We start from the raw sequence: 12,086 nt of genomic DNA on the forward strand, positions 1-12,086 counted from the left end.
TCCCATCAGGGATTACATACCACTGGTGCTTAAATGTTCATATGAGCTACTTTTCCCCTGTCCTGTCTTACTTCTCTGTCAAGATACATCATGAGACCATTTTAGCATATCTGCCTTTAGATCATCCCCTTTTTTCTCTGTTTGTGGTAAAATAGTTTCCGGGGGGGGGGGGGGTTACATCTTAGGCCTCCTGGAAAAGCTGGAAAAGAAGTGTCTCCTTCTTGGGATCTTAATTTTGTGCTGGAAAAGTTAACTATGTCTCCTTTTCAACAAGTTCATCAGACAGATTTAAGGTTCTTCACATGGAAGACAGTACTCCTTATTGTAGTGACATCTACAAGAAGAATATCTGAGCTGAAAGCTCTCATAGTGGGGGATCATCCCTAGAGATAGGGTCTCATTAAGAACAAATCCCTCATTTATGCCCAAAGAATTTTGAATTTTAAAAATTTTAACTTTTTTGTTCTAGAGAAGATGGTTAGGAACAAAAGTGGTAGTAATTGGGAAGCTTACTTAGAATATAGGGAACTTTATTGGCAGTTATTGCTTAATGCCTGTAGGTTCCCTGGCTTGAATGAAAACAAAATAGTATTAATAGGGCTTTACTTTAAGAACTGATAAAATTTAAAGTGGCTGTAGTATATATTATGATACTTTACATGAATGGGCTTTTACTATGTATCATATAGCGTTTCTTAAAAAAATTAAATCATATTCCAAATTATGGTAAAAATTAATGCACTTGATGAATTTTAACATTATTGGTTTGTTCTGTGTGTTTTATATGGTTTATATATTTGTATACATCCTTGTATTTTTTATTATTTTAGATGAGTTTAGAGAGAGTGGCTATTTTATGCTGGTACTTTAAGAAAATTGATTAAATACATGTGTTAGTTGATAAAATATTTAAGGACAGGAAATTTTATGGATATTGATTCTAATGAATTTCCGTGTTATAATGGGAACAAAAGCACTTAATCTTGTACTGTTTTGTGTATTATAAACATTAAACAAGTTTTTACTGCTTCCAAAGCATGTTCCTGAACATTATGGTGAACGAGTTATGTTTTTGAATTTATTGTTTTGGCATTCAAAGTTGTGGGTTATTGGTTAATACCCTCACATGCTGATATGTCACAGGAACTATACAGTGGACAGATGTTTAGTGCTGCGAGTTGTGAGGAAAGGTGCAACACAGCTTCTGATTTGACTTTGTTGATTCAACTATTAACTCAAGTTTCCAATGAAATAAATATTTCAATAAAAAATGACACTCACATTGCCAAAGTGGTTAGGAAGACCTTCTACATTGCCCACCTGATCATGAAGGGATTCACATCCAGATCAGGAGAGGTCATTGTACCCCTGTACTCTTCACTTATCAGACCAATGATTGAGTACAACGCCCCATTCGGAATGTACCTTACCCGACACCTGCAGCAGTTGGAAAGACCCCAAAAGTTCCTCACCAAAAGGATAAAGGGGCTCAAACATATGTCATACGATGCCCGACTGAAGAAACTCCAGCTCTATTCAGTCGCATACCGTCTGCTCAGAGGTGATCTGTGCCTGACATACAAGGCCATGTCCAACCCGGAATTAATGGACATGCTCCACCTCAAAAATCCAAATCCACCAGAGCCACGAGAGCAAGAGACTTAAACCTCAACACGGATATAAATAGGACGTGCTGGAGGGACAGATTCATCACCCAGAGACTCCCTACACTATGGAACAGAATCTCAGTCCATGTGAGGCAGAGCCCCTCACTGACTCTGTTCAAGAGAAATCTTGACGAGTGGATGGGAGATCGTAGGTTTACCCCGGGAATCATCTCTGTGTCACTGCTGGACAGAGGCACAGCAAACTAATGGGTATAGTATTCTCATCCTAAGGGGTGGTGAAAGCCACACACACTCTGGCTAGGATTATAAATGCCCTAGGGCAGATAGCCTAGTATGAACCTATGAACCTATGAAATAGATTTATTTTGTGACTTGACACTAAAGAAAGATGAGCGTTTTGCAAGATCGAGTGGTTCGCACAAAGAGTCAAACCCTGATAAGTCAGGGAACAGCATAGCAGTTCCAAGTATTAATACCTATGCACAGGTGGTTGAAATGGCAGACCAGGTATTACATGTGAATAAAGTTACCGAGGGTGAGAAAGGTGAATCTTTTGGTAATTGGTTTCAACAGGAAGTCAAGATCAGTTCTTTCATGGATACATGAGTGAACCACTTAAGGCAAAAATGTTTAAGTTTGAAAAGCTTTTAAAGAAAAACAGAGGGCTGCAACTAGATAAAGCCTTTTTTAAAATGACTATTTAATGATGAAGCAGGTGCCTAAGGGACTTTGTTTATTAAAGTTCCCCAATGGACTGATTGAAGGTTCTATATCGCATGGCGAGCTGTTAGAACTGTTTGATCATATGGGGTTTGATTTGATGCGACTATTAATAAAAGACAACATCAGAAGTTTAGTTAAATTAGAAGGGGGAATATGGACAATACAAACTTAAATATCTAAAGAATTGTTATTCCATTACTACAAAGATCTTTATGACAAAGGGCAGGATTCACGAAGGCTTGCACGGAGTCTAAGAGTAGTGTAAGACTCCATGCAGCCTTCGCGATCCAGGAACAGCCCAAAGTCCGTGTAAGAGACCAGCTAAAACGTCTCTTACATGGAGTGGGCGTGGATAATCACCTCACTTGCAGCGAATAGCATGCAAATGAGGATGATTAGCGATCCAGGAAGCCCAAAACAGCCCGTGTAAGAGCCGTTTTAGCTGCAGAAATGTACTCAGTTGACAACTGAGTACGTTTCTGCAAAAACCACAATGGAGCCATGTCAGCTCCAAATAAAGGGTGCATATGTGTCAGGCAGCATGCCAATGGCCAAATATGTGGCCATTGGCAAGGTAACCTGATGCAAAAGTAATAAAAATATAATTTTTTTTTCGGCGATGTTTAAACCCAGCGCAGCCTCAGAAATGCAGTTCATTGGAGGTCAGAGTTACATGACAGATGTCAGACAGATATCATGGAAAGAGGAGTGCCACAACATAAGCATGGGAAAGTCAAGAAATGGAAGGTGTACACTGTTGCCTACACCAAAGTTTCTTGCTGGGCGTGCATGTGCACGTGTGCACACCATGAAGCGCGAGTAGGACAGTGTACCCCCTCTGACTCACTCAGATAATAACAGGGATGCCTAAAATGACATGACCTGCTCACAAACATGTACAGGGAGTGTAATATGTGCATCCGACAGAGGCAGCCCTGCAGCACCACCTGAGGCATGAATGCCATGTATTAAGTAATGTAACACCATGTACTATATGCACACCTGAGGACCCTGACTAACATCCTACCCTCACCAAGCATCATGTCACAATATGACAATGAGATGATCAAGTGCAATAATTGACTGAAGTATCACAGTTAGTCAAAGGGGATCCTATGTGTGCCAGCCTGGGATGATATGCTGAGCATGACATGATGCTCCACCTGCTAGGACTGGCGTGCACCTATCAGTGCAGGCTGTATGGATACTGGCAAAGGCTGTTGTTACCCACAGCGTGCCCTGAATAGGTAAGGCTCAAAACACAAACCTACCCCAATAGGTATCAGAAGGGATAAGAATAAGATAAGGGATAAGTCGAAACAGCAAGATGCATGCAGTCTAAACTCACCCAATATGGAGAATGTTGATATCTGTGCTGTAACAGAAAACTGGGTCAAGGCTCACAACAGTACCCTAACACTACCAGGTTACACCTCATACTGTGCTGTACAGCCTAAAAACATGGAACAAGCTACAAAAGGAGGGTGACTAGCAATAATTGTCAAGGATAACCACACCCCCATGTTGGTACCACAACAAGAAGCAGCATGGACTAGCCATAGTCAAGTAACAGTGGCTAAAACTGCCCCCCAGTTTATAGCCTGCTACAGACTACTGTCCCAACACCAGGAACTGCACCTGGCCTATACTGGAATACATGAATATATCAAGTCCTCCAAACCACATTATATTGGGTGACTGAAAATACCCAGACATAGACTGGGAGCATTATACTAGCTCCAACAATGTAGGACAAAAGTTCATAGAATCCATAAACCAAAATGCCCAGGAACAACGTACCACTCCCACAAGAGGGGTAAGCATACTGGATGTGATAATCAGCAACATGGGTACTGGATGGCAAGATGAGAAGTGTATTGCTCACTGGTAAAACCAGACCATAGAGTAATCACACTGGATATCCAAATCCTGACCACAGTCCCTGGCCAGAAAATCACAGTGGAAAACGTGTAAAGCAATATTTGCACTCCTCCAAACTGATGTGGAATCCATTAAAGGTCCTGTGCAGGTGCAAAATATGGGCCACACCTCAGAACCTGTAATACAACCATTCCATAAACACTGCCAGGAATGCTTGGATTATGCAATCCTAAATTAAAACAAGACACAATGCCATACACGCAGGCATCTGGCATGGTGGACACCAGCCATAACCAAACCATGCAAGAGAATGAGGAAGCTACTACATGATAGAGCAAACATAAAAAAAGAAGTAATCACTGATCAGTAGTATGGCAATAAAATATGTCCACACATACAATCCACTAAGGCCAGCCACAACAAGTTGAATCTGTGAATATTGAGGCAATGTTACACCTGCCCCAAGTACATAGACAACCCCCAACTCCCCCCAAGAAATACAAATATATGTGAGAGATGCAACCATCTATCCAAACTGCAGGCTGAGCTCCCTCAACTCAGTACTCCCAAAACTAGTTAGGAGGAGAAGGTAACCACACACACCACAAACCTAGTCCCACATAGACCTATCACAACTGCAAACCAAAGACATAACCACAGAAAAACATTCCCGGAGGCCCAAATTACAAACACACCACACCAACAGAGGCCTCCAAAGCAGACACCCAATCAAACAACCTCCAAACATAGCACATGCAACACATAGTACACAAAGCTGATGTGCCAAACAGTCACAGGCCAGAAGGAGAAACAACATGCCTGATACAGTCTTAATAGGTGACTCCATAGCGAGACACACTGCTGTCCCGCACACCAGACTGAACAAGGGAAAGGGTACAGTAAGCTGCCTGTAGGCTGCCACAATACACCACATAACACAAGTATGCAGGTCACCCCAAAGCAAGTAGAAATATGATGCAGTCATAGTCCATGCTGGTGTGAATGACCTCAGATGTACCTCCCCGGACTACATGAAAAGAGACACAGATGAGCTCTCTGATTATGTAGTCCAGGCAGGTATGACACTCACCATTTGCAGCATCCTACCCTCACCAAGAATGATGCCACAGTACAAACACAGAATGATCAGTTATAACAAGTGGCACACTTACTGGTGTCATTCCAAGGGGATCCAATGTCTGTCTGCTTGGGATGTCATGCTTGACAAGCCACGCAGCTGTTCCAGGGATGGCTTGCACCTGTTACCCCTGGGCGTCTGGATATTGGATAAGGCTTTTACCACCTCCATAGAGCCTTTTGTAGGCAAGGCTGAAAAGACTAACCCACCACCCTAGAAAACATAAGTGGAAAGAAACATAAGGGTAATGCTGACCAATGCCAGATGTGTAAACCCCAATATGCATGCTCCCGAGGCCATCCCCAGTATGGAGAACATCGATGTCTGTGCAGTGACAGAAACCTGCTGCAAGCCTCCTGACAGCACACCAGCACTACCAGGTTATACCACATATCATGCGTTACGGCCCCAAAACGTGGAAGAAAACATAAAAGGAGGGTGAGTATCCATATTCAGCACAGACACCCATACGTCCAGGTAACTGACAATGCACAAGGCATTGGAGTCCACCCATGTGCAACTAACCGTAGGCAAGACTGCTGTACAGTCTGTAGCATGCTACAGACCACACTCTCACACACAGGAACCCCACCCAGCCATCCTGAAGACACTGGACAGTATGAATGTCCCACCAAATACCAAACAAAGTACTCACAAATTACCACATAGGTGGTAAACCATTATGTATGGAAGGAGTAATCAGGGACCTAGGGACACAAGTGGACAGTAACCTGTTATGTGACACTCACATTGCCAATGTGGCTAGGAAGACTGTCTACATTGGACACCGTATAATGAAAGGATTCACATCTACGTCAACAGAGGTCATTGTGCCCCTATACTGTTCTCTTATCACACCCATAATCTAGTACAATGCCTCATATGGGATGTACCTTACCTGACACCTGCAGCAGTTAGAAAGACCTCAAAGGTACCTCACCAAGAGGATAAAGGGTCTCAAATATATGTCATATGCTGCCTGGCTGTAGACACCCCAGCTGAATGCAGTCACATACTGCCTACACAGAGGCATTGCATGCCTGTTGTACAAGGCCATGTCCAACACAGGAGTAATGGACATGCTCCACCCCAGAAAACTCAAAGCCATCGGAGCTGTGAGAGTGAGAGATGTCAACCTCAACACATAATGAAATAGGATGTGCTGGAGGGACAGATACATAATCCAGAGGCTTCCCACACCCTGGAACACAATCGCACTCCATGTTAGGCAGAGCCCCTCACTGACACTCTTCAACAGGAATCTTGCCAAGTGGATGGATGATCGTAGAGTTACACTGGGGGTCTTCACTGTGTTACGTCCAGACAGAGGCACAGCAAAGCAAATCATAAATGGCCATAATATTCACATAGCAAGGGGTGGCGAAAGCCACACACACTCTGGCTAGGCTAACAAATGCCCTAGGGTGGATAGCCCAGTATGAACCTATGAACCTATGAAGATACAAATTATACAGGACACTAAGGATAATCCCAAGGCTTCCACAACTGATGGTAGGAACCGTGTTGGGAATTCACAGATATGCTCTGAATCACACAAATATCACAAACAACATACCAAACACACACACATATTGCCAACATACATCCTGACAGGTGCAGTGCAACCCCCCCCCCTCCCCCAGAATGCAAAATATCTATCCCAGCAGACTGATGGCCCCCTGACATTGCAGATGCTGAGGTAACAGCCAGTACCTACAAAGCAAAACACACAGCAGTAATGGTATGAGATGGTGTCCTGGGCTGAGTCCAACATGGACTCCAAGACGAATGGATTGCCAAATCACACTACTGCTCAATGTCAGCCTTACCACAGGATATGTACCCAAAGAGCAGTGTACAACAACAGTGGTCCTTCTCAACAAAGGTGTTGCCTGAATGGATACTGAAAACTACCACCCCAGAATCCTGAGAAGCTCGGTCTGCACAGCTATGGAAAGGATCAGCATGTACCGCAGACATAAAGATATTGGGGACCTACTGACACCGGACCGTACCCAGTGTGGCTTTCTTAAGTGCAGATCCTGCCCCTAAACATGTTTGACTCAATTGAAACTGTCATTAAGGTCATTGATGAGGGCAATGTGGTCCACACAGCATAGCTGGACCTTGCAAAGGCTTCTATACAATACCCTACATGTTCATTATAGATATGCTCACCAGCTTAAATATAAACCCCTATGTCAGTAGAGGGGTTGCAAACCAGACCAAGGACAGAACAGACATGGTCAGACATGCTGCAGCCATGTCAGACTACAAACCAGATATAACTGGCATCCCATAAGGCTTGGTCCTGGGATCTCCCTTGTCTGGTATATATGTCCCATAGGTACAGGCCAACATGGAAGGACTGTGTCTGAACATGTTTGCAGAGGACTACAAACTGCTCACCATATATGATCCTCCAGCTGACACAAGCATCCCACAAAGGGCCACATAGAAACAGACAACTGGTGCCATAGCCATGTCAGCAAGCTAATTGCAGAAAAGTGTATAGTCAACCCCCGTGGATATACAGTAACTGCCCACCAATTACCATAGGTGTTAACCCATTACGTACTTAACATGTAATGAGAGACCTGGGGACACAAGGTGATAGATATCCTGCATGGGACAAACATGTGCTGTAGTGTTTACAGAAACATACCATATACCCACCTAATCATGAAGGTTGTCAGATCTAGATAAGGGGAGGTCATTGTGGCTCTGCAGTCATCCTTCATCAGCGTTACAATTGACTACAATAGCCCCTGTGGGATGTACCTCAGCAGACATCTCCATCAACTGTAAAGTCCCCAACAGTACCTCACCAGGAGTATCAAAGAGCTTGTACAGATGCCATGTGTTGCCTGATTAAACAAACTGCAGCTACACACGCTGCCATACTGCCCACCCAGAGGCAAGCTGTGCCTGATGTATAAAGCCATGTCCAAGCTGGTATCAATAAACATGTTGCACCTTGTACAATCTGAATGGCAGTGAGCTATGCACATGAGAGACCTGAACCCCAGCACTGACTTACATAGGACAAGCTGTACTGCATGATCCATAACACAGAAGCCACCCCCACCCATGAGTAAACTCCCAGTACAGGCTATCCATAGAGTCACTCATCGATTCTCCTCAAGAGGTATCTTGATGAGTGGATGGGAGATGGTAGCTTTACCCTGGGTATCACTGTCATGTCACAGGTAGACAGAGGCACAGTATACTAACCATGACATATGTCATGGCAAACTGCACTTACAATGTGTGTCGAAGGACAAACACACTCTCCGACTAGCATTAGAAATGGCCTAGGGCACATCGCTAGTGTTTGCAAATGTACACCTATGTTGTGGAATACACTACCAATGTTGGACAAGCCTGGTTTAAGTAGTTCATATCTGAACATAATGCAACATGGTCAGATGTGCACAACTGGCCCCTAACCAGGCTGTTGTGCTCACTAAGGAAATGTAAAGCAGTGATAGGACTAAAGCCCAGGATACTGTCCACCACAGTCGAAGTACTGAACCAGTACACTATACAGTACTACAGTGTTAGGTCAGTGTGAAAGGATGTTGACAACTGTATGAAAAGTATCCCATGCAAACCCTGCAGGCACAGTATAATCCTGTTGTGTTCACACACAAAGCAGTTGGACAGTAACTACACAACATGACACACAACACACAACACACAACCATAAACGGGAGATATTTGTTGAAGTTCACACTCATCCACAAATGTGGTGGGCTGCAGAGTTCAACATATGGAAAGCTCACACTGGGCATGCTCACACACCATGCCATGGGAAGGCTGAACTGGGCATGCTCACACACTTAGGCCAAATCTCAGTTTAGCAGTTGGCCACACATATCTGGTATTTTTACGTGTTATTCCAGGAACCAATCACATTACAGCAATCTGCCCAGTGCACACAGTTAAATGACTACAGAGATATACGTGATATAGTGGATCCCTCCCATATACAAACATCTTCCACAGATACACAAGTTGTTCATACAAACAGGGAATGCTATGGCAATAAAGACGTGCAAACAGTCTATCAGCAACAAATAATGTGCATTTGACAATTAAACATATGGGTGTAGAGGTCAACACTAGGCTGTTTGCCCTAGGGAATGACAGCTTAGCCAGAGTGTGCTTGGTGTCTGCCTCCCCACAGGATGCATATTCCCCTTTCTAAACACTGATGATGTCAGCACCCTATAAGTACAGCACGAGAAGAGAAACCTCCCAGTAATGCGAATAGCGTGCTCCGCTAATGTGTCCGTCTCACGTGTCATGACATAGTTAAGTAGGGGTTTGAATCCTGCATATGCTCAGTGTGAGTGGGGTTTGTGTATGTGCAAGTCTGTGGGAGGGAAATGTCCCTTTTGGCAACTGGGAGAACACACTGCAGGATGCACATTCTCCTTTCTAAATACTGATGATGTCAGCACCCTATAAGTACAGCAGGAGAACAAACACCTCCCAGTAATGTGAATAGCGTGCTCCGCTAATGCGTCCATCTTCAGTGTCATAACATAACTAGGTAGGGGTTTGAATCTTGCAAGTGTGTGTGTTTGAATGATGGGGGTTAGTGGCCTTTTTGACAACTAGGAGAACAGACTACAGGATGCACATTCCCCTTTCTGAACACTGATGATGTCAGCACCCTATAAGTACAGCAGGAGAAGGGAAACTTCCTAGTAATGTGAATAGCGTGCTCTGCTAATGTGTCCATCTTGAGTATCATAACATAGTTAGGTAGGGGTTTGAATCCTGCAAATAGCAAGTGTGTGTGTTTGAATGAGGGGGTTAGTGTGCGTGTGAGGGAAATATCCCTTTTGACAACTAGGAGAACAGACTACAGGATGCACATTTCCCTTTCTGAACACTGATGATGTCAGCACCCTATAAGTACAGCAGGAGAAGAGAAACCTCCCAGTAATGCGAATAGCGCGCTCCGCTAATGCGTCCGTCTCAAGTGTCATAACATAGTTAGATAGGGGTTTGTAGCCTGCAAGTGTGTGTGTTTAAATAAGGGGGGTTTGTGTGTGTGAGGGAAATGTCCCTTTTGGCAACTAGGAGAACAGACTACAGGATGCACATTCCCCTTTCTAAACACTGATGATGTCAGCACCCTATAAGTACAGCAGGAGAAGGGAAACCTCCCAGTAAAGCGAATAGCACGCTCCGCTAATGCGTCCGTCTCGAGTGTCATGACATAGTTAGGTAGGGATTTGAATTCTGCAAATGCTCAGTGTGAGAGGGGTTGGTGTGTGTGCAAGTCTGTGTGAGGGAAATGTCCCTTTTGGCAACTGGGAAAACACAACACAGGATGCACATTCCCCTTTCTAAACACTGATGATGTCAGCACCCTACAAGTACAGCAGGAGAAGGTATGTGGCATGGACAATGACTGAGTCATATGTGTCCATGCCTCTGACTGACCTGTATGCTTGTGTTATGTGGTGGACCATAGTGCCCCACAGGCATATCACTGTGACCTTCACCTTGTCCAGCCTGGTGAGCGTGACCACACTGTACCGGACAATAAAGGTAGCTAACACAACTGTGGCAGGTGTGTTGTCTAGCCGTACAGGCTGCGACTGGCACATAGGATTTGTGTGCTATGTGTTATGTGTGATGTGTTCAGGCATAATGTATGCCTGTGTGCCAGCTGCAGAGGTGTGTGCTGCTCAGGCAGGATGCTATTCTAAGGCTCCACGAATGGCCCAGTGTGTTCACGTGCTTGTATTGCTGTCAGTGTAGGTCTACATCAGACTGGTATTGTAGTCACTGTAGTATTGCATGCCACCTGACAGGTTATGCCAGTACTGGGTTCAGAGTGCTTAGTCCCCAGTTTGACTATGTGGTTTCATCTCATACATGTGTTGTACGTCCATGTGTAGGGGAGAGGGTTGACTGTGTACATGTGGCAGCTGTGATATTGCCACATGACCCACATATTCCACAACTGTAGGATAGAGGTGACTGACAACTGACCTTTGCACATGCTACCATAGTATTGTGATTGCCATGGTGATTAGCAGCACATAGGGCCAATGGGGAACAAGGTACATAGGTTCATAGGTTCATAGCGTCATACTAGGCTATCTGCCCTAGGGCATTTAAGAACCTAGCCAGAATGTGTTTGGCTGTTGCCATCCATTGTAAATATATCTTGCCATGCCCTTTTCCAAGGTTAGTATACTGTGCCTCTGTCTAACAGTGACACAGAAGTGATACCTGGGGTAAACCTACAATGTTCCATCCACTCATCAAGATTCCTCTTGAAGAGAGTCAATGAGGGAGTCTGCCTAACCTGGACTGGGATTTTATTCCACAGTGAAGTGAGCCTCTGGGTTATGAATCGGTCCCTCCAGCATGTCCTATTTATTTCAGTGCTGAGGTTCAAGTCTCTCAAGCGTGTAGCCCGATGGGATTTGGATATTCTCAGGTGCAGCATGCCCATTAATTCTGGGTTTGACATGGTGTTATACATTAGGCACAGATCGCCTCTGAACAGGTGGTATGCCACTGAGTAGAGCTGGGGTTTCTTTAACCGGTCAGCATATGGCATCTGTTTGAGCCCTTTGATCCTCTTGGTGAGGTACTTGTGGGGTCATTCCAGTTGCTGCAGGTGTCTGGTAAGGTACATCCCAACAGGGGGATTGTACTCAATTATGGGCCTGATGAGGGATGAG

This window comes from Protopterus annectens, chromosome 3.part1, assembly GCF_019279795.1.
Source record: "Protopterus annectens isolate FY-2018-M chromosome 3.part1, PAN1.0, whole genome shotgun sequence".
Taxonomy (NCBI): Eukaryota; Metazoa; Chordata; order Ceratodontiformes; family Protopteridae; genus Protopterus; species Protopterus annectens.